Source organism: Saccopteryx bilineata, chromosome 3 (genome assembly GCF_036850765.1).
Source record: "Saccopteryx bilineata isolate mSacBil1 chromosome 3, mSacBil1_pri_phased_curated, whole genome shotgun sequence".
In the NCBI taxonomy this organism is placed as follows: domain Eukaryota; kingdom Metazoa; phylum Chordata; class Mammalia; order Chiroptera; family Emballonuridae; genus Saccopteryx; species Saccopteryx bilineata.
The window spans coordinates 186,221,340-186,242,049 of NC_089492.1; positions in this window are offsets into that span (position 1 = coordinate 186,221,340).

Here is a 20,710-nt window from a genome sequence, read left to right on the forward strand (position 1 = left end):
AGCCATTCAAGCTAACAATCAAGCATTGGGGGAGGGGCACACAGGCAGCCTGAAATACCTTCGGGAGCACAGCTGCGGACCCAATCACTGAAATTAGCTTAACCCATGAAATCTGCGCACCCACAGGTTCTAATTGATAAGATCTCTCTCAGTTCAGCGATCCAAGACAAGAGGTGTGATATTTTTTAGTGCCTCTCGCTAAAGGGGTGGGGGCAACTTCTGATTGATAGAGCCTCCATATTTAGGGATAAACGCTAACAAGAGGGACTTGGCAGATAATAAGATCTATACTACACTAGTCGCAAGCAGAGACTAGTGCCTCTTCTTCCCAGCCAGAACAGGCTACAAAGTGTGGAAAGCCTGGGTTGAGTGGTCCAACTGAATGCTAGGTGCTGAACAGTCACCTTGACAACAATTGACTCCCACCCCCGCCTGATTACACTGGAGGCTCTGACTGCCAGAGCCTTTCCCAAAGCCTTGCACTGAGTGGGGATAGAGTGGAGATTTCCTAGGTCTTTGAGGCTCTTACTCCCCAGGCAGAAGCAGTTGCAGCCTTATAGCTGGATCACCAGGCTGCTAATTCAGGAAGGGGGTACTAGAAGAGAGACTCCAGGAAAGCAAACTCTCATCCTTGGACCCTGCAAACGCCAACAAGCCTTGACTACCAGCAAGACTAAAGCCAATTATATGACATTGCCATAGAATCCCATCAACTGCAAATCCCTACCTAAGTGTGACACAGGGGCAGAGCCTGGGGTACAGAGTCACCAACCAGGAAGAGGGAGAGAAAAGAAAAAGGAAGAAGTTAACCTCTCAAAATGAAGAAAAATCCACAGACTTTACAATTTGTTCCACTAATTTTTTGTTGTTGTTGTTTGTTTCTTCTATCTTATTGCCTTTATTATTATTATTTCTATTTCCTCCATCTCGGTCCTTCTATTCTCTGCCCATGTTATGCTTCCCTTTTCTTGAGTGTTACATTTTATTTCTCTTCTTCATCCTCACCCTCCTTTAAAGTTATACTCCAAAACACTTACCTCTCACTCTCTCCTCTTTTGTTTTTTTTTTGTTTTGCTTTATTTTGTTTTTTTCTCTTCCTTTTTTTTCTTCCTTCGTTTTTCTCTTTTTCTTATTTTTTCCTTTCTATTCGTTTTTTCTTTTCTCGTTTTACTTTCTTCCCATTTAATCCTCAATTACGAACAAATTAGTTAATTTGGGACTCAAGGTTTTTTTTTGGCTTTATTTTTCTTTTTAGCTTTTGTTTTTGTTTTTTTGTTTGTTTGTTTGTTTGTTTTTGTGGCATTTTGGGTACTTTTTACGTTGCTTTTTAACTCACTAGCATTCCTCCCAACCCAAGGTCTCCATTGTATTTAGTCTTCACTCCACTTAATACAACAGATTTTTACTTATTATTTTTATTTTTTCTTCTTTATTATTCTTTTTTTTCTCCTTTTTTCTGGTTCCCTCTTATCCCTCTCATTATATCTCTTAGTCGACCATCACTTACAAGCAAATCATCTTATGCTTGTCTAAGATTTTCTTCCTTTTTTTTCCTTTTTTTTGTTTTGCATTTAGTAGGTCCCTACTCCCTTTTTTTGCCCCTTGAACTCTTCACCCCAAATCAGGCCCTCCATTATAGGCAGTTTTTGTTCCATTTAGCATAATATAATTCACAGGTCATCACGATATTTCCCTGAGGAGGGGAGAGGAGGGAAAGAGAAGAAAGAAAAAAGGGGGAAATAATAAATTATTACTGTTTTTTTTTTGTAGGGTGTTTTACCTTTTTTTTTTTACTTTTTACTCTTTATTAATTCTAATTAGTGCTATCAACAAGACCACCCTCAGATGCCAATAAGAAAGAGGAAATCGAATATTATGGATACAAAAGAAAGAGAGGTAACACAAATAGATGTGGAAAAATCTATGGAGAAAAGACTTAACATATTGGAAGCCTTGGAGCTAAATGACAGAGAATTTAAAATAGAAATCTTAAAAATACTCAGAGATATACAAGAAAACACAGAAAGGCAATTTAGGGAGATCAGAAAACAACTCAATGAACACAAAGAATATATTACCAAGGAAATTGAAACTATAAAAACAAATCAAACAGAAATGAAAAACTCAATTCACGAGCTGAAAAACGAGGTAACAAGCTTAGCTAACAGAACAGCCCAGATTGAAGATAGAATTAGTGAAATAGAAGACAACTTGAGGCACAACAGAGAGAAGAAGAAAGAGACTCAGAAATAATAAAAAACGAGAAAGCCCTACAGGAATTGTCTGACTCCATCAGAAAGAATAACATAAGAATAATAGGTATATCAGAGTGAGAAGAGAAAGAAAATGGAATGGAGAATATACTCAAACAAATAATAGACGAGAACTTCCCAAGCCTGTGGAAAGAACTAAAGCCTCAAATTCAAGAAGCAAACAGAACACCGAGTTTTCTTAACCCCAACAAACCCACTCCACAGCACATCATAATAAAGATGACACAAACCAATGACAAAGAAGAAATTATCAAGGCAGTCAGGGAAAAGAAGAGTACAACATATAAAGGAAGGCCTATTAGATTATCATCAGATTTCTCAGCAGAAACTCTACAAGCTAGAAGAGAGTGGACCCCAATATTTAAAGCCCTGAAAGAGAGGAACTTTCAGCAAAGAATACTATACCCATCAAAGCTATCCTTCAAGTATGAAGGAAATATAAAAACATTCACAAATACAGAAAAGATGAGAGAATTTATCAGCAGAAAGGCCCCACTCCAGGAAATACTAAAGGGGGTTTTCCAACCAGATTCAAAGAACAAAAGAAAACAACACCACAAGTAACAGCTCCACCAAGAACACAATAAAACCAAACTTAAACTGTGACAACAAAGGAAAAAAGGGGGGAGAGGATGGAGATTAACAGTAGCAAAGGATGATGAAGTGCAGAAATACTCATAAGATAGGGTACTACAATGAATATGGTAGGTACCCTTTTCATTACTTAATGGTAACCACACTTGAAAAAACCACCACAAAAACACTTGACTTAAAAAAGGTAGCAACAGAAGAAAGAAGTATAGAACACAAACAAACAAAAACAAATGATAGAAAAACAAAAGAGAAGAATCAAACAAGATACAAAACTAACAGAAAGCAATTTATAAAATGGCAGTAGGGAACCCACAAGTGTCAATACTTACACTAAATGTAAATGGATTAAACTTACCAATAAAAAGACACAGAGTAGCAGAATGGATTAAAAAGAAAATCCAACTATATGCTGCCTACAAGAAACACATCTAAGCAACAAGGATAAAAACAAATTCAAAGTGAAAGGCTGGAAAACAATACTCCAAGCAAACAACACCCAAAAAAAAGCAGGTGTAGCAATACTCATATCTAATAATGGTGACTACAAGACAGAAAAAGTACTCAGAGACAAAAATGGTCATTTCATAATGATTAAGGGGAAGTTGAATCAAGAAGACATAACAATCCTTAATATATATGCACCAAACCAAGGAGCACCAAAATATATAAGACAGCTATTTATTGACCTTAAAACAAAAACTAACAAAAATACAATCATACTTGGAGACCTCAATACACCACTGACGGCCCTATATCGTTCATCCAAACAGAGAATCAATAAAGATATAGTGGCCTTAAACGAAATAGTAGAACACCTGGATATGATAGACATCTACAGGACACTTCATCCCAAAGCGACAGAGTATACATTTTTCTCTAGTGTACATGGAACATTCTCAAGAATTGACCATATGTTGGGCCACAAAGACAATATCAGCAAATTTAGAAAAATTGAAATTGTACCAAGCATATTTTCTGATTATAAAGCCTTAAAACTAGAATTCAACTGCAAAAAAGAGGGGGGATAACCCACAAAAATGTGGAAACTAAACAACATACTTCTAAAAAATGAATGGGTCAAAGAAGAAATAAGCACAGAGATCAAAAGATATATACAGACAAATGAAAATGACAATACGACATATCAGAATCTCTGAGATGCAGCAAAGGCAGTAATAAGAGGAAAGTTCATATCACTTCAGGCCTATATGAAAAAACAAGAGAGAGCCGAAGTAAACCACTTAACTTCACACCTTAAGGAACTAGAAAAAGAAGAACAAAGACAACCCAAAACCAGCCGAAGAAAGGAGATAATAAAAATCAGAGCAGAAATAAATGAAATAGAGAACAGAAAAACTATAGAAAAAATCAATAAAACAAGGAGCTGCTTCTTTGAAAAGATCAACAAAATTGACAAACCCTTGGCAGACTCACCAAGGAAAAAAGGCACAGGACTCAAATAAATAAAATCCAAAATGAAAGAGGAGAGATCACCACAGACATCATAGATATACAAAGAATTATTGTAGAATACTATGAAAAATTATATGCCACCAAATACAACAATCTAGAAGAAATGGATAAATTCCTAGAACAATACAACCTTCCTAGACTGAGTCATGAAGAAGCAGAAAGCCTAAACAGACCAATCAGCAGTGAGGAAATAGAAAAAACTATTAAAAACCTCCCCAAAAATAAAAGTCCAGGCCCTGACGGCTATACTAGTGAATTCTATCAAACATTCAAAGAAGACTTCGTTCCTATTCTACTCAAAGTCTTCCAAAAAATTGAAGAAGAAGCAATACTTCCAAACACATTTTATGAGGCCAACATAACCCTCATACCAAAACCTGGCAAGGATGGCACAAAGAAAGAAAACTACAGACCAATATCTCTAATGAATACAGATGCTAAAATACTGAACAAAATACTGGCAAACCGAATACAACAACATATTAAAAAAATAATACACCATGATTAAGTGGGATTCATCCGAGAATCTCAAGGATGGTTCAACATACGCAAAACGGTTAACGTAATACACCATATCAACCAAACAAAGAACAAAAACCACATGATCTTATCAATAGATGCAGAAAAGGGTTTTGATAAAATACAACACAATTTTATGTTTAAGACTCTCAACAAAATGGGTATAGAAGGAAAATATCTCAACATGATAAAGGCCATATATGATAAACCATCAGCCAACATCATATTAAACGGCATAAAACTGAGGACTTTCTACCTTAAATCAGGAACAAGACAGGGTTGTCCACTCTCTCCACTCTTATTTAACGTGGTGCTAGAAGTTCTGGCCAGAGCAATCAGACAAGACAAAGAAATAAAAGGCATTCATATCGGAAAAGAAGAAGTAAAGGTATCACTTTTTGCTGATGATATGATCCTATACATAGAAAACCCGAAGGACTCCACAAAAAGATTAATAGAAACAATAAACCAATACAGTAAGGTCGCAGGATATAAAATTAACATACAAAATTCCATAGCCTCTCCATATGCCAACAATGAAATATTAGAAAACGAACTCAAAAGAATAATCCCCTTCATGATTGCAACAAAAAAAATAAAATACCTAGGAATAAACATAACAAAGAATGTAAAGGACCTATATAATGAAAATTACAAAGCATTGTTAAGGGAAATCGAAAAAGATACAATGAGATGGAAAAATATTCCTTGTTCTTGGATAGGAAGAATAAATATAATCAAAATGGCCATATTACCCAAAGCAATATACAAATTTAATGCAATTCCCATCAAAATTCCTATGAGATTTTTTAAAGAAATGGAACAAAAAATCATCAGATTTATATGGAACTATAAAAAACCCCGAATAGCCAAAACAATCCTAAGGAAAAAGAATGAAGCTGGGGGCATTACAATACCTGACTTTAAACTATATTATAGGGCCACTATAATCAAAACAGCATGCTATTGGCAGAAAAATAGACACTCAGACCAATGGAACAGAATAGAAAGCCCAGAAATAAAACCACATATATATGGTCAAATAATCTTTGATAAAGGGGCCAACAACCCACAATGGAGAAAAGAAAGCCTCTTCAACAAATGGTGTTGGGAAAACTGGAAAGCCACATGCAAAAGAATGAAACTCGACTACAGCCTGTCCCCGTGTACTAAAATTAATTCAAAATGGATGAAAGACCTAAATATAAGACCTGAAACAATAAAGTACATAGAAGAAGACATAGGTACTAAACTCTTGGACCTGGGTTTTAAAGAACATTTTATGAACTTGACTCCAATGGCAAGGGAAGTGAAGGCAAAGATAAATGAATGGGACTATATCAGAATAAAAAGTTTTTGCTCAGCAAGAGAAACTGATATCAAAATAAACAGACAGCCAACTAAATGGGTAATGATATTTTCAAACAACAGCTCAGATAAGGGCCTAATATCCAAAATTTACAAAGAACTCATAAAACTCAACAACAAACAAACACACAATCCAATAAAAAAATGGGAAGAGGACATGAACAGACACTTCTCCCAGGAAGAGATACAAATGGCCAACAGATATATGAAAAGATGCTCAGCTTCATTAGTTATTAGAGAAATGCAAATCAAAACTACAATGAGATACCACCTCACCCCTGTTAGATTAGCTATTATCAACAAGACGGGTAATAGCAAATGTTGGAGAGGTTGTGGAGAAAAAGGAACCCTCATTCACTTTTGGTGGGACTGTAAAGTAGTACAACCATTATGGAGGAAAGTATGGTGGTTCCTCAAAAAACTGAAAATAGAACTACCTTATGACCCAGCAATCCCTCTACTGGGTATATACCCCAAAACCTCAGAAACATTGATACGTAAAGACACATGTAGCCCCATGTTCATTGCAGCACTGTTCACAGTGGCCAAGACATGGAAACAACCAAAAAGCCCTTCAATAGAAGACTGGATAAAGAAGATGTGGCACATATACACTCAGCCATAAGGAGCATGATTTTATACATTGGTGGAACATAAAAACGAGACTAAGAGACATGGACAAGAGTGTGGTGGTTACCAGGGTTGGGGGGAGGGAGGACATGGGAGGGAGGGAGGGAGAGAGTTAGGGGGAGGGGGAGGGGCACAGAGAACTAGATAGAGGGTGGCGGAGGACAATTTGACTTTGGGCGAGGGGTATGCAACATAATTTAATGACAAAATAACCTAGACATGTTTTCTTTGAATATATGTACCCTGATTTATTAATGTCATCCCATTACCATTAATAAAAATTTATTAAAAAAAAAAAACCCAAATAGCCAAAGCAATACTAAAGAAAAAGAATGAAGCTGGGGGCATTACAATACCTGACTTCAAACTATATTATAGGGCCACGACAATCAAAACAGCATGGTATTGGCAGAAAAATAAACACTAATACCAATGGAACAGAATAGAAAGTCCAGAAATAAAACCACATATATATGATCAAATAATTTTTGATAAAGGGGCCAACAACACACAATGGAGAAAAGAAAGCCTCTTCAACAAATGGTGTTGGGAAAACTGGAAAGCCACATGCAAAAGAATGAAACTCAACTACAGCTTGTCCCCTTATACTAAAATTAATTCAAAATGGATCAAAGACCTAAATAGAAGACCTGAAACAATAAAGTACATAGAAGAAAACATAGGTACTAAACTCTTGGACCTGGATTTTAAAGAGCATTTTATGAATTTGACTCCAAAGGCAAGGGAAGTGAAGGCAAAGATAAATGAATGCTACTACATCAGCCTAAAAAGTTTTTGCTCAGCAAGAGAAACTGACAACAAAATAAACAGACAGCAACAAAATGGGAAATGATATTTTGAAACAAAAGCTCAGATAAGGGCCTAATATCCAAAATTTACAAAGAACTCATAAATCTCAACTACAAACAAACAAATAATCCAATAAAAAAATGGGAAGAGGACATGAACAGACACTTCTTGGCCAACAAATATATGAAAAGATGCTCATCTTCATTAGTTATTAGAGAAATGCAAATCAAAACTGCAATGAGATACCACCTCACACCTGTTAGATTAGCTGTTATCAACAAGACAGGTAATAGCAAATGCTGGAGAAGCTGTGGAGAAAAAACAACCCTCATTCACTATTGGTGGGACTGTAAAGTAGTACAACCATTATGGAAGAAAGTATGGTGGTTCCTCAAAAAACTGAAAATAGAACTACCTTATGACCCAGCAATCCCTCTGGGTATATACCCCAAACACTCAGAAACACTGATACGTAAAGACACATGTAGCCCCATGTTCATTGCAGCACTGTTCACAGTGGCTAAGATATGGAAACAACCAAAAAGCCCTTCAATAGAAGACTGGATAAAGAAGATGTGGCACATATACACTATGGAATACTACTCAGCCATAAGAAATGATGACATTGGATCATTTACAACAAAATGGTAGGATCTTGATAACATTATACAGAGTGAAATAAGTAAATCAGAAAAAAACGAGAACTACATGATTCCATACATTGGTTGGACATAAAATCGAGACTAAGAGACATAGACAAGAGTGTGGTGGTTACCGGGGGGTGGGGGGAGACAGGGCACGAGAGGGAAGGAGGAAGAGGGGAAGGGGGAGGGGGGGCACAAAGAAAACTAAATAGAGGGTGATGGAGGACAATCTGACTTTGGGTGATGGGTATGCAACATAATTGAATGACAAGATAACCTGGACATGTTTTCTTTGAATATATGAACCCTGATTTATTGATGTCACCCCATTAACATTAATAAAAATTTATTTATAAAAAAAAAAAAAGACCATCGAGTAGGACCAGCACTTTTTTCTAGGAAAATGAGTGTGGCCAGAAAAGGGGCCACCCCCTTGCTCATCATGCAAGGCATGTTCTTGGGAACATGGTGCTAAACCAATCCTAGATGATCTGCACCTGGGATGGAGTTCCCTAAGTACCAGTGTAGCTCCCTCTCTTCCACTTATTGAAAACCAGCCCTAGACACAAAGGTTTGTCTTTTTGTCCTTTCCTGCCACCACCCATGTGGTGCAGCAAGGCAAGAAAATATAGGGGCCAGCAGCAACAGTTCTCATATGTCTTTTGGCATCTACTGCCCTTTGGCCGCTTGTCTTCCTCCTCCTCTTTGACTCTGCTGGGGCTTTAAGAAATGGGCTAGTTCAAGGGACAGAATGCGGGACAGCACAAATGGTCCGAGATTGTGCCCCTTCCCCAGGGGTGTCACAGGTCTACCTCTGGGCCAGTGCATGGCCAGAAGCCCAATACTAGCTTTGAACCCACAAGCCCTTTCCCCCTCCAATGCTTCTGGTTCACATTCTGGTCAGCCTGTAGTCCATGGTGCACGCCTAGGATGGTTTGCCTGTCATGATGGTCCACCAGTTGACAGCATCTCCTCCCTCACTGTCCAGGACTTAGATGCACAGTATAGGCTCCCAGTTTGACCAGCTTACCAGTCCTGTACTTTGCCATCTAGCTAACATGTTGAGTTTTTTACAACTATTTGTAGGCCACACATGGGTGAGGGAGGGGGAGGGGGCACTGTGGGGGTGTAATGGGGGTGGGTAAGAGAATCTGCAGAAGGGGCAGGGATGGACAGGAGGTAAGTGTTAATAGGGAAGGACAAGAGGAAAGTGCCAACACTTTATTTATTTTTAAGTACAGTTGATACACAGAATTATATCACTTGTGTACAATATGTAAGGCAATTGCCCCACAAAATCTGGTCAGTTCTTGTTACCATGCAATCTTATCACAATGTTATAAATTTATATTTTTTTCTATAAAAAACAGAGAAATACTATCATCATCATTGCAATTACCACCATTTCTATTTTATAGTAATTGTTTAGCATTATTTCCTGGTAGAGATAATGAAAGAAAGCAAACCCAATCATTTCTCTTCCCACAAAGGGTACCTCTTGACTAAAGATGATGCTGTAAGGACAGGCAGGAGGGATGTGCTTCACTTCCAGAAAATTTCTAAATTTGCCTTGGACTGCTTACTTTCCCACCCAGAGTAAATTTTTTTAAAGTTTTCTCAGTGGCTCTTCATCAGCACAAAAGGAGTTTCTTCTTGACCTGGAAACTGTCTCTCTCCCAGGGGTATCTGGACATAAAAGAAAGGAAGAAAGTGGGTGAGGGGGTATAAGTTTTCAAAGCCCCCTTTCACTGCCACAAATTGAAAGGAGGCCAGGCTCCTGAGCTGACAGCCAGGCATCTGCACGTGGTCACTGCCTAATCCCTTCTGCTAGGTGGCTGCTTCTATACCCTCCAAAGAAAAGAGGTCAACCAGATGGCAGGTTGACAATGGGAGAGGACGTTAAGGACAGACATTAGCAGGGGAAAGGTGTAGGAAACAACCTGAGAGTGCAGTGGCAACTTACAATGGGCAGGGACAGGCAGTCTAAAGGTGCATGTTAAGTATTCATAATAGCAGTGGTCATTGTTTTTATTGACACATTATAATTTATAAATAACATAAAAATGTAAATATGTGATAAATCATTTCTCTTTCTGTCATCATTATTTTTGTTGCTGTTATATGTATAAACTTTCCCCAACTTAGAAAGGTATTTGGTGGTCTGAAGTGGAGACAGTTTCCTGGCTGGAAACCCTAAATCGTATATACTGCTGGAAACAACAGGCTAGTCCCCAAAAGTCAGAACTGACCTGTCAGCCTTTCATTTTTGATTAGTTTTTTTGCCTCCAACTGAGAACTTCCTGTCCTGACACTCTCCAATTTGGGTCCAACAGGGGAAAGCAAACATGCTCCACATCATGAAATATGTCCCACATCCCTTTTCTAGTCAGCCTGCTCACCTCTTGCTGCCCCAGGCCATGCCATCCAGCTCTAATTTGTAGGGACCTTCCTGTTTGGTCACCATAAACTTTCCACTTTTGCCCCAGCCTTCAATTTCAGTCTCTGCCAAATATGCAAGCAGTGGGGTGGGGTGGGGCAAGTTGGGTAGGTCACGGTGGCAGCCTACTACCTAGTAGTCTATAAGTAGTTCTTGTTCTCTGTGTGGGTGATCTTTGTTTAATTCCACACAAGTTACTTTTTGGTAGTGTTTGGAAAAACAAATAAGAAAATACTAAGAATAATACCCATGCACAGTATCATTAACTAACCAGCTTCTTTGGTGTCCTGAACAGGAGATGCAACCTGCAATCTTGGCATGTCAAGATGACACTCTAACCTACTGAGCTACCAGGCCAGGACCTTGGGATTTACTTAGTCCCTTTCTCCTTTCCTTCCTTTCTCCCCCACCCCATTATGCCCTCCAACTTGACACAACCACCACCACTGAAGTAGTAAGTGATTCAAAAATTAATTCAACTCAAAAATTACACATTGCCTGACTAAGCAGTGGTGAAGTGGATAGAGCATCAGACTGGGATGCAGAGGAACCAGGTTCAAAACCCCGAGGTTGCCAGCTCAAGCATGGGTTCATCTGGTTTGAGCAAGGGGTCATTCAGTCTGCTGTAGCCCTCCGGTCAAGGCATATATGAGAAAGCAATCAATGAGACACTAAGGCACCACAGTGAAGAATTGATGCTTCTCATCTCTCTCTCTTATGGTCTGTCCTTATCTGTTCCTCTCTCTGTCTCTGTCACTCAAAAAATTACACATTAATTCATAGTGAAAAATACTGTGAAAGGCATGGTAGGTAGGCTATGCCTTTAAATGTCAAAAAGCTCTCCCTTGCCTTTTGAATTATAGCACATACACCTACTGTCATTGACAATTTTCATTCTCCTTGAGAGGAAGAAAATAGACCATATTGCTGAACCCTAGCTTTTCACACTGTAGATGAGCTTCTTCCATAGATGCAGGTTTTGATTTGTTTGTTTTTCTCTTTTCTTTAAATGGTGATAAAAATATCTTCTTTACTGTTTATGAGCACACAGTTCACTGGCATTAATTACATTTACATACTCCATATCATGTTTACTCTTTTGGTTCAATTTTTAAAACAACCGCAGGGTCATGACTTAGAGTCACAGTTTAGATAATGAAAGCCTCCCCTTCATTGAGTTGTCATCTGTGGGGTTCTTTTATGTTTGTTCACCTTCCTTCCTCTATTTTTTTTAATAGTGCTGAAGGAGCAAACCAGATTTTATTGATTGACTGGAGGGAAAGAAAGTAGAAGCATTAATTTGTTATTTCACTTAGTTGTACATTCTTTGGTAGCTTCCCATATGTACACTGACCAAGAATCAAACTTGCCACTTTGGTGTTTCAGGATGATGGCTAACTGACCTGGGCCCCTGTTTTGTTTTTAATTGTATATATGAATCTATGTATGTGTGTGTGTGTGTGTGTGAGAGAGAGAGAGAGAGAGAGAGAGAGAGAGAGAGATTCTCAGATGGTTGAGGGCAGTTTTCCTGGGTTGGGAAATGCAAAGGACTCTTTTTTTCCCCAGAGCAGCTAGTTTCTCAAACTGCCAGGGTCCAGCCCCGGGGGGGATCCAGGGGTCCCACAGGAGGAGACGGCATCGGCGAAAATGGAGTGAGAGAGTCGAATTCTTTTCTTTCTCTTTATTCTCCAGTTAGCATTTACTGCCAGGCATCTCTGCCAAATGCTAGTATAGCTCCCTTTTTATACACGCACACCGAGTTACAATCACATGGTGTTAATTATTATTTTTGTTTTCACTATGTTTGCATGTTTCCGGATAACAGTTAATTTACATCTATGAGTCACAAACCAGGTAGCAAATCATACAAAATACAAAATAACTTGAATAGCGATAACAACATCAGTAAAAGCTTTTAGAGTATTAGTTCTAAAAGTTAACTAACTTTACTACTGTTGTGAGTTAAGGGGCAGAGAAAGATTTAGCAGACGACTAACAATGGACCACCGCTTGCTCAGGTAAATGGCCTTGGGTTTATGCAGTGTCCTACTTTTTCTCACAAGATTCTAAAAGGCTTACCTCTAAAGAAATTAACATAACATCAAGAATAGCTTTCACCCAAAGATATGCAGAGTGCACTTGCAAGATAGCCCAGCAGCAACACAAGACATTCCATGGATTTCCCTACATTTTTGAATCTCATGAGAACATCTCATTGAGAAAGCCTAGCAATTGCCTTTAGTCAAAAGACAATTCTCTTAGTAAAACATTCTTTTCTTGCTGACTACGCTCTCATTCTAGGCCACACAATGGGCCATCCTACTATACCTTACCTAAGATACTATTGTCTAATCAAATATTATTTATTTATTATATTTAAACACTAGTTAAGTTCTGACTCTATTCTTCTCAGAATATACCACTATTTGCAGATCAAAGAAGAAAGGAATGTTTCTCTACTTATCACATGAAAAGGCTAGGGAGGAAAAAATGTTAAGTGAAGGCCGAAGGGTGCTTTGTGCACAGCCACTGCCTCCTAAGTCACAATATTCTTTCTAACATGATTAAGAAGGAATTCTCCTACAGACTTAACCCTTTACGAGGGATATCATAGCCAACCTCTTATGTCTTATGAGCCCAGTTCAAGGGGCTTGCAGGCTTTTTTGTGGAACTCACACCCTCTGTCTCATTTCCAAAGAAATCACTACGAATCTACAGGGAAAGCACGGTACTATTATCCCTGTGCCACAAATAATAGCACACACCCAGAAAAGGGGGGATATAAGGCCAGATTAATTCAAAAAGTCAAAGGGGGAAGTATCGTTGTGCCTATCCTTTGTGGTGATTTTGTCACCCCACAGCCATTGGTCTTCACTGCAGTGACTTTGTCACCCCGCAGCCATTGGTCTTCTCTGCTGTGACTTTGTCAATCAGCAGTTTTTGGTCTTCTTCTGCTGTGACCTAGTCAGCCATCAGTTGTGAGTCTTCTCCTGCTGTGACCTTGTCAGCCAGCAGTTGTGGGTCTTCTTCTGCTGTGACCTTGTCAGCCAGCAGTTGTTGATCGGCTCCCGACATCAAACATTCTCCTTTTCTGCAGTTTGGAAGCTGCAGCCTAAGGCTGGTAAAGTTGAAGATACCCAAGGGAGGTTTCTTCCCCTCACTCTAGTTTTCCCAGGCCCTCTCAAGCCTGACCAATTTGGGAATAGGAGGGTAGAGGTTTCATCCTAAGTGCTGAACCAGGCCTCTAGTCATCCGGAAAATCACACAAGGGTAAAGCTGAGTTGGCATGTCAGGCAGAGCAGCCAAAGTGGCAAGATCTACTCTGGGACTGCCTGCTAATATACTTCTCTGGCTGAGAAGAGGGCTGTGCATTTGGGGGGGTGGGGGGGTAGAAGAGGAGATTTGGACCATGGGATAAGAGTTGCTGGCTGCTTACCCTGAAAACTGCTGGGGGCACTGCTGGCATCTCTAACTCAGTTCTGGAAAGTTCTATTGTTGGTACTGAGGTCCCACTTATTAGGCATGAGCTAAAAATTGTTGCCAGAAACTTCCAGTTTCAGTTAAGATTACAAAAATAACTGACCTTAACAAAACAGAGACTAGCCTAAACCCAGGCCATATAGATGTTTGCCTCTGTAAAACCACACAAAGGTCCCAAAAAATTGCAGCTGGGATTTTAGAGCCCTCCCCCAAGGGCTGCTTTAGCGAAGACAGGAGGGACACTAGAGCCACTCCTGTCCCAGCCCCAGGCCACCAACAAAACCCTCCCCTCTTTGTGGCCATGTGTATCATTATGTCAGACTGTGCATGAGCCCCTCAAGGCGTGGGGACTGTCCCTTCCCATTCCCAACCTCTCCCCAGTACTAGTCTGCATGCAGCAGCACTTCTTGGCATCGGGGAAAAGAAGACTGAGGAGACCGGCCTTTCCACAGGCCTCCACATCCACCATCTGAATGGCAGTGCCTCAGGTAACTCTGTGGGTTGCCAGTAAGGCCATTTCTTCCCTATTAGATACAGGGGCCACTTATTCAGCACTACCCAAATTCTCAGGACACTGTCTCCTTCCTCTGTCTCAATTATTGGGGTTGACTATATTCCCTCCAACCCACTGAACATTCCCCCTCGCCTCTGTCATCTAGGAATTTGTCTCTTTACTCCTTATTCTTCCTCAGGGTCCTACTCTCATCATTGGATGAGACATCCTCACCAAATTTCACACCATCATTACCATCTATATCCCTTCCCTCTCCTCTTTTGATAGCATCTTCTTTGGGCTTCTGTCCGACACTCCTTCTTCCAATCCCGATGCTCTTACTTCAACCCCTGATCCAACACTAGATGACATAGAAGCCCAATTCTGAAATACCTCCCAACCTATTAGAGCCACCCATAATTCCCCTATATCCATTACTTAAAAAACCTCCCCATTACTCACCAGGGCACAATACCCTATCCAGCAGAGAGAAGTAGTACTTAAACCCTTTATTTTCACATTCCTTTGAGCAGGCATTCTCTGCCCAATCTGTTTTCCTTTCAATACCCAATCTTACCTTTCAAGAAACCAGATTTTTCCTACAGATTCATCCAGGACCTTCACCTCAAATAAGGCTGTAGTTTCTCTCCACCCCATCATCCCTATCCCCCCCAAACCCTCCTTTTCTTAATTTCCCCACTTGTAATTTTTCACTGTCTTAGACTTAGAAGATGCTTTCTTCTCCACTCTGATACACCCCGACTCATAAGACCTTTTTGCCTTCACCTGGATGAACCCTGACACTCACCATTCCCAACAGCTCACATGGACTGTCCTCCCCCAGAGATTCCAGGACAACCCTTACCTCCTGGAAAAACCCCTGGCCACCTCTTTGGCCTAGTCCCACAGCACAAATTTCCCAATTTAACATGTGCCTCCTTATCAACCACCTGGCCTTCCTTGGCTACCAGGTTTCCTACAATAAGTCTCAGCTCTCCTCCTCAATTGTCACCTATCTTGGTTTTGCCTTTCCCCAGGCAAACAAAAAATAACCACTCAATGAAAACACCTATGGACTCTGCTCCTTTCCCCACCACTAAACAGGACCTCTTTTCTTTCCTTGGTCTCACAGATTATTTCCACATTTGGATCCCCAACTTCAGGCTCATTGCCAAACTCTAATTTAAGGCCTCTTCTGGCCCCCTGCAAGAACCTTTCTTACCTTCCTCCTTCACTAGAAATGCTTTCTCTCAACTCAAAGCCACCCTCAGATCAGCACCCAGTCTTACACTTTCTAACCTCACCAAACCCTTTATTCTGTACATCCATGTGTCTCAGAACCTTGCTCTTGGCCTTCTTGGACAGAAATCAGGACCGGACTTCAAGGCAGCTGCCTACCTCTCCAAGCAACTAGACCCCACAGCCCGGGACTGGCCTCCCTCCCTCACGCTCTTACAGCTACTGCCCTACTTATCACTGAGGCCTCCAAACTCACCTACTCCCAACCCATTGCTGTCTACTTTCCTCATGCAGTCCTTAGCCTGCTACATAACAAGTCTTCTTCCTTTCTTAGCTTGGCTCATCCAGTACCAACTCACACTTAGTAACCCTCATATTTCCTCCTCAAATCCCCTGCCTTAAATCCCTCCACTCTCCTTTCCACCACTGTTCTCATATTCCACTCATGTCTTATGGAACCAGATACCTCCCACTCCCTCCATGCCAATCTCTGAAATCTTCCCCTAAACCTGCCTTCACCTGATTTGTTGATTGTTCTATTTATGTTTGAAATGAAAAATGTCACTCTGGCTATTCTGACACCTCAGCCTATGACCTAATTGAGGCATACCCCTTACCTCCCAACACCTCTGCCCAAATGGCTGAACTCTTTGCTCTCACCTGTGCCCTTACTCTAGCTAAGGACTAATATGTCAACATATACCATGAATACAAATATGTTTACCACATAATCCATTCCCATGGCACCATCTAGGCTGAATATAGCTTTCTCACCACTCAAGGCTCTCCAATTCCACATGCTTCCTTTATCCTCCACCTTATTGAGGCCCTACACTTACATATTACAATCACAATCCTCCACTGCCATGGACACCGGAAAGGCCCATGACTTAATGCCCTTGGCAACAGGGCAGACCAAGAGGCACACACAGCTGCCCTTCTTCAGGAACCAGTTCCTAACACCTAGCCATTCCCTACATGCAACACTCATGCCCTCAAAGAATAAAAAACATCTTTTATAATGGGCCACCACTTACAAAGGGCCCTGATTCACTTCCTAGAGCAACCTCACTTTGCCTACTCTCTAGGCCCTTGATGTACTCACTTCTTTTTATAACTCTTCTCTCATTAGTCACTGTCCTCTACCTATCTTCCTCAACCCCTCATTACCCACTCTAACTTGTCTTCTCTCCTTTCCCAAATTACTCAATCTTGCCAGGTATGCAAAACTTCTATCCTCCAAAGAGGCCTAAGGACACCCTCTTTCTTCCATTCCCACTAGGCCTGCAGACATATTTCTGGACAGTAGTGGCAAATTGACTTCACTCATATACGCCACATCTGTTCCCACTGCTACTTCCTCACCTTCTTGACACTTTCTCCTACTGTCTAGAAGTCTTCCCAACCTCCTCTGAAAAAGCCTCTGAGGTCACCACTGTCCTCTCCCAACATATAATTCCCTGCTTCAGCTTCCCAGCTTCTATCCAAAGCAACAAGGGCCCTGCCTTCATCTCTCAAGTTACTTGACAGGTGTCCCATCCCCTTGGCATCACTTAGTGCCTAAACATCCCTTACTAGACACAGTCCTCTGATAAGATTGAATGAGCTCGTGGCACCCTCAAAATGCAACTCACCAAACTCTTCATTGAACGGAAGCAAGATTGGGTCTCTCTTCTCTCCACTGTCCTTACCCACCTTTATACAGAACCTTAAGCCTCGACTTTCCCCAGCCTTTCAAACATATTATGGTTGCTCCTTTCTACTTGGCAAACTTCTCCCACATTAATTTTCCAATAATAATTTTAATTTTATAAAATTAATAATTTTCCCCTCAGAGATTATCTCCTAGCTTTATCTCTCACATGACATCTCCTCTGACAGCATCCATTTACTCAAACCAATGGCTAAAAGATATTCCCCCAATGCTCCTAGAGGTGAAAGATTGGGTTCTTTTAAAGGTTCTTCCAGAACAAGCACAACCCTTACACTCAAAATGGGAGGCTGATACCAATTAATTCCTACCACCCCTACAACTGCCAAATTACTAGGAGTCCCTTCTTGGACCCATCTCTCTAGGCTATAGAACACAAAAAAACCCTCCCCAAAGGAGCCCCAAGGAGCAGAAGGGGAACCAGTTGAAGAACCAGAAGGGGAACCAGCTGAAGAATACACCTGCACAAGGATGGAGGAAACCAGACAAGGTTTTTAAAACACAACTGGACCAAATGAGGCCCAAAGAAACCATGAGAAGAGACCCAAGGGGGGGGGCAAGGAGAACTCAACCACAGAAAATATATCACTCAGAACTGGACTGCTAATTCTACATGGTATCTAAGGCAGGGAAGTTCTATGATCCTTACTAGAGGGTCTCTAAGACTATACCCTAGACTCTTTAAAATGGCTAACTTAAAGCCAAGTGCTCTTAGCTATTCTAACGTTAGTCTGGGACAAGTTCCTCCAGGGGAACTTTCAAGACCACACCTATCAGGAACTGTGTCTATATCGTGAAACTGAGAAAACCCAGATATGAAAACACCTTTACCCATACTTTTACTTATTATTCCCCTCCTTGCACCTTGATTTGGGGATTCTGGTGTTCAAGCAAATGCCTCCAGAGTTATAGTGGCAGGGGAAAATTTAACTCAGTGTTGGATCTGCCATCCGAATCATGGGAATCCCCCAAGGTACAAGACATTCTCACAGGCATATCCTATATCTGTAGCTCTCTAATTCCTCAGATAAACTTTCTTGACTCTCTCTCTTTCCCAGTCATTTGGTAGCAAAATTGCCCTTTATGCTTTCACTTACCAACATTAACATTTGAGTCTTCTGATTTCTCCAAAACCTCCCTAAAGTGTTACAAATGTAAGGGATGCACCCTGTGCTACAGTGGTGTTCACGTTAGGACCCCTGAGCCATTCACCACTCTAGCAAACCTCACTACCTCTGAACTATGTCACTCATTAAGAGAAGATATAGCCTGACCAGGCACTAGTGCAGTAGATAGAGCATCAGCCTGAAATAGAAAAACCCAGGCTGCAAACCAGTGGTTCTCAAACTTTTTGAAGTCAGGGAACATTTAAAATCCTTCAAATAATTGTAGGCACACAATATACAAATTTTTGAAAAATATGTTATAATAATTAAGTCAAATATTAAAGAAAAAATACAAAGTCCTAGTGTGCTTTTATGGTAATTAAACAAAATAAATATGACAAAATAAATTTATTCTGACATTAAAAAGCATTTTTGTTACATTTTTTTGAGTTATGCTTTTTAGAATTTGTAAAAAAGAAGGATAAAAAATAAAAAGGCAGAAAAGTTATTTATCTATATACCTATACATATATATGAAAAGTTATTTATCTATATATATCTATACATATATATCTATAGATATATATACACATATATATTCTTAGTAAGATTTAGTAAATTCGGCAGGTCCCAGTACAAATATGTTAAGGTTTTGCATTCTTGTGTTTATGAGAAACATGAGCCTGATGTGTCCTAGCAATTTCTTCAATGTTTGGGCGTACATTTGAAAGGCAAACTCTCATTTCTTTGTCAATACATTGAAGAATTCCTCTCTTTTTACTCTTAATTGTGTTGAAGGTAGAAAATTCTAATTCACATAAATAGGATGTTGAAAATTTTAGTAAAATGTACAAAGCTTTGTAAAATATTGCCACATATGTGGCTTTTTAAAAGATTGCCACATAGAAATCCAGAAGGATTCAAGAGTCAACTTTTTATGTTTAATCATCAGTCCACGATCAGTGGATATAGCTGCCAGTTCTTCTGTTAATGTTAAACCAAAGTTACTTGAATCTTCCATTAATGGGTTTCTAATCCAATCATATTGTTCATTGTTAAGTGAAGGAAAATGCTATAAATTAAATTCTACCCATCATCCTTCAAGTCCTATTTTATTTACACTTAATGTTTGCTCACTTCCAGAATTGGATTCTTCAATATCATGCTTCTTTTTGAGAAATCTATTCATTTTATGTGGGTGTATTTATCTAAAAATAATATAATGATGTGTTAATAATAAATATAATAATGATGTATTAACAAAAAGAGCAGTATTTCCATAATGAAATGGCATAAGAGAGTAACTATATTTATTTTTATATCTGGGCAGATGCTGTGAACCAGTGCAGCTAGTAATTCCAGGTCCCAACTGGGAATGGTGCAGAATTAAGAAAATACAAGGTTGGGAGAGCCCTGTAATTTGCTGTTGGCAAGAACAAAGCATGCCCTAAAACTGCATCTTGCTTTATAGGGCAAAGTGGGCCATTAGCAAATCAATGAGATCTTTGATCATGTTTCCAAGGCAACACAAAAATTTTTACCAAGTGCAGAAAACCCCTACCATACATATCGTCTTAACTTTACACCAAACAAAGGATAGAAGAAACTTGCCTCCAGTCTTTCTGGGGAACATGGGGGTTAGTGTAAACAATTCAGCACCACAGCTTAACAGCCCTTTGCCACCTAATCAGGCAAGTAAAGTAGGGGGTTGGGCAGACTGTCAGCTTAAAGCTTAAAGACACCAAACCTCTCTCCCCAAAAATCTAAACTTGAAAACCCTGTTGGTTTTTTGGTCCCCAAAAGGCATATATTTCTCTGGAATACCATAGGGCACACCAGTGCACCCTAGCACACACTTTGAGAACCACTGACTTAAGGATTCACACCAACATTGTGCATTGTTACCAACCATGGACACATTTCAGTTAGACCA